This window comes from Oncorhynchus keta, chromosome 37 (assembly GCF_023373465.1).
Source record: "Oncorhynchus keta strain PuntledgeMale-10-30-2019 chromosome 37, Oket_V2, whole genome shotgun sequence".
Taxonomy (NCBI): Eukaryota; Metazoa; Chordata; class Actinopteri; order Salmoniformes; family Salmonidae; genus Oncorhynchus; species Oncorhynchus keta.
Genome location: NC_068457.1, coordinates 17,778,395 through 17,782,940, shown reverse-complemented (window position 1 = coordinate 17,782,940; position 4,546 = coordinate 17,778,395).

The window sequence follows — 4,546 nt, the reverse complement described above, 5'->3', positions numbered from 1 at the left end:
TTTGTGTCAGTGCAGTACATGTTGAGTGCCCTTCTCATGTTGAGTGCTCTGTGACGTAGTAGAGCAGTGGCCGGAGGGCACAGACTTAATGTATTGTGAAATCTGCCCGTCATTACGCACACCTATCAACATCATTACGTGCATCAGCGCTCATTGGCCTCACCTGGACTCCTTCACTTTGTTGATTGCCCCCTCTATATCTGTCTGTTCCTTAGTTTGTTCCCTGTGTCAGCATTATTATCGTATTGTTATTTTATTTTTCCCCTGTCCAGACACTGTTCTGGTTTGTTTCATGTCCGTGAATTATTAATTGTTCACTTCCTGTACCTGCTTTTCGTCTCACAGCATCTGTTCCTTACAAATGTATACTACTGCCTTAATTTTTGAAGAGTGTCTGCTGCCTTCGTATCAGCTAATGGGGATCCATAATAAATACTAATACAAATAAGCATGTTGAAAGTCTTGTTAAATTGTTCACGGAGAAATACAGTGGCTTGTGAAAGTACTCACCCACTTTGGCATTTTTCATATTTTTTGCCTTACAACCTGGAATTAAAATGGCTTTTTGGGGGGTTTGTATAATTTTATTTACACAACATGCCTACCACTATGAAGATGCAAAATATTTTTGATTGTGAAACAAACAAGAAATAAGACAAAAAAACAGAAATCTTGGGCGTGCATAACTATTCACCCCTTCAAAGTTAATACTTTGTAGAGCCACCTTTTGCAGCAATTACAGCTGCAAGTCTCTTGGGGTATGTCTCTATAAGCTTGGCACATCTAGCCACTGGCATTGCTGCCCATTCTTCAAGGCAAAACTGCTCCAGCTCCTTCAAGTTGAATGGGTTCCGCTGGTAAATCTTTAAGTCATACCACAGATTCTCAATTGGATTGAGGTCTGGGCTTTGACTAGGCCATTACAAGACATTTAAATGTTTCCCCTTAAACCACTCAAGTGTTGCTTTAGCAGTATGCTTAGGGTCATTGTCCTGCTGGAAGGTGAACCTTTGTCCCAGTCTCAAATCTCTGGAAGACTGAAACAGTTTTCCCCTCAATAATTCCCCTGTATTTAGCTCCATCCATCATTCCTTCCATTCTGACCAGTTTCCCAGTCCCTGCTGATGAAAAACATCCCCACAGCATGATGCTGCCACCACCATGCTTCCCTGTGGGGATGATGTTCTCGGAGTGATGAGAGGTGTTGGGTGTGCGCAAGACAGTGTTTTCTTTGATGGACAATTTTTTTGGGTCACCTCCCTGACCAAGGCCCTTTTCCCCCGATTGCTCAGTTTGGCCGGGCGGCCAGCTCTAGGAAGAGTCTTTGTGGTTCCAAACATCTTCCATTTAAGAATGATGGAGGCCACTGTGTTGTTGGGGACACCTTCAATGCTGTAGAAATGTTTTGGTACCCTTCCCCAGATCTGTGCATCAAAACAATCCTGTCTTGGAGCTCTACAGACAATTCTTTTGACCTCATGGATTGGTTTTCGCTCTGACATGCACTGTCAACTGTGGGACCTTATATAGACAGGTGTGTGATTTTCCAAATAATGTCCAATCAATTGAATTTGCCTATGGTGGACTCCAATCAAGTAGAAACATCTCAAGGATGATCAATGGAAACAGGATGCATCTGAGCTCAATTTCGAGTCTCATAGCAAAGGGTCTGAATACTTGTGTAAATAAGATTTGTCTAAAAACCTTTTTTCGCTTTGTTATTATGGGGTATTGTATGAAGATTGATGAGGGAAAAACGTATTCAATCAATTATAGAATAAAGCTGTTAACGTAACAAAATGTGGAAAAAATCAAGAGGTCTGGATACTTTCCGAAGGCACTGTATCTGGTCTTATACCATGTGTATGCGTACAAGTGCGTGTGCGCGTACGTGTTTGTGTGTGTGTTTCCATTGTTTGTGCATTATAGCTTTGTGGGAAAACTATTATCATACACTAATGCACCTGAGAGCTCTGAAATCTATAACCATCATCTAACACACACACACACACAAACACACACACACACACAAACACACACACACACACACACACACACACACACACACACACACACACACACACACACACACACACACACACACACACACACACACACACACACACACACACACACAAACACACACACACACACAAACACACACACACACATTGACATTACTGGAAGTGCCTCAGTCTCTCCCTCTCTGATAAACATCTACGAGGAAAGATTCTCATTTTTTAAATCTCTGTCAGGAGAGAGAGAGAGATTGAGAGAGACATAGTGAGAGAGAGAGAGCGAGAGAGACAGACAAGAGAGAGACAGACAGAGAGAGTGAGAGACAGATACATATATATATATATATATTACCTACGGGTAATGGAGTTGTACTTACATCTATCTATCTTTCTCTCTCTCTATATATATATATATACATATATATAGAGAGAGAAGTAGATGTAAGTACTACTCCATTACCCGTAGGTAATATATATATATATATGTATCTCTCTCTCTCTCTCTATATATATATATACATATATATAGAGAGAGAAGTAGATGTAAGTACTACTCCATTACCCGTAGGTAATATATATATATATATGTATCTCTCTCTCTCTCTCTATATATATATATACATATATATAGAGAGAGAAGTAGATGTAAGTACTACTCCATTACCCGTAGGTAATTCACATTAATGTAAGCTGAGATCAATGTGAAATTGAACTGGAAATGGTTATAATGGTATGTAGGCCAGGCCTGCGTGTACATGTTGTGATGTGCTCTAAGGCCCATACTGTAAAATAAAATGGTAATTTATACAGTCATTTTTGGCATTATCAACAGTAAAATACCTTGAAACATTTCACTGCAGCATGCTCTAAATTATGGTTCATTGTGGGAAAATGTTGTGACCAGGGATAGAATTCCTGTATTTCCATATTTTTGGAGCGCAATTTTTGGGGGGAACACTAGTGGGTGCATGGTATTTTGTTCTGGCTCAGTAACATATTTTGAGGCGTGCCTTGTCAGAGACTATGTTTGTTGCACCTGTTAGTGGGAGTGCTGTACCAATTTAACTGGTATGCGGTAGTAGTGCCCCATCAATTTAAAATGTATAGGGGACAGATTGGAGTGGCAGTCTTAAACCATTAATGGTTGAGCATTCTACCATGTCATGTTGGTCTGTTTGGCCTTTTAGTTGCTGCCAGTTTGGAAGCTGGCCTCTAGAAGTGTAAGTAATAAAAAACACCATGTATTCATTGACATGCTGTAACCTGCTTGCACCAATTACAATAAAATACTGTGAATATAGAAACCCCATCTCCCCTCAATGAATTTAATTAATTCACTCAGTCATTACGATTACAGTAGCATTTACTTTGTTACTGTATGATACAATCAATTATACGGTATTGTACTGTGTCATTACACAGTTCTTGCTTTGATTCTGTATTTAGATTACAGTAGATGTACTGCAATGAGCTGCTTTGAAGTTACTGTGTCCGATGTTGGCTATTATGGCCAGTCTTTCTCCATACATTCCATCACATTATTGTTCTAGCCCAATTCACAATTTTTATTATTAACAAGTGTGTGTGTGTGTGTGTGTGTGTGTGTGTGTGTGTGTGTGTGTGTGTGTGTGTGTGTGTGTGTGTGTGTGTGTGTGTGTGTGTGTGTGTGTGTGTGTGTGTGTGTGTGTGTGTGTACAACCAGTCTATACAGTAGATTCTGTGTATACAGTACAGTAGAAGAGCAGAAGATAAGTCAGTCTACCGAGGTGTGCAAGGATGCTGCAAGGATGCCGGCTGGCGCGGGTCGCCATGGTAACTAAAACACCGGTTCTCTAGAAATCCGTTGTTGGTGCTTAAGGGCATGAGCAGAGATGAATAAAGTAATGAGATGATGAATTATTGTCGGTAAAGCTAAAGGCCTGGGTAGGATGATTTACATCTGTACATGTGAAGATACAGTAGATAGCCCGCTAGGCCAACAGTGTAGGTAACCTAATGTCTGCGTGGTGTCATCTGTCAACAACCCTCGATTGAGGAATAATTCAAAACGAAGAATATTTGGCCACTTTTACAGACCTACCCGTTTTTAACGTTTAAACCCTTATTTACAAATACCCAATGGACACTGATTACATTTACATTGGCTGCAGGACCCACCACTCTAGTACTAAACTGTTTCTTGGCGAAGTAACCTACCCTGTAGCCCTATAGGCCTGCTGTGGTTTTCTTTAGGCCTGTATAATAATTCAAATAGAATTAAGCATGGCACTAAATCCAAACCAGCTTCTTCTTCGAATAATTCCCCAGTTTCCCACTTCACTCCACCCATTCCTCCTTTCTTTTATTGTCCTTTAGGCTACTTCGTTTTCTTTACTTTAATTAGGCTACCCGGTTATCAAAGACGGAGAGACAAGTCATCCTCCTAAAATATTCCACGCAGCATTATGCGCGTGTTCGGTGGCAGTCCCGCGCCGCAGCTGAGTTCCCGCGGGCAGCACTGTTGAGCGCTGGAGAGGGGAAGTGGTGCG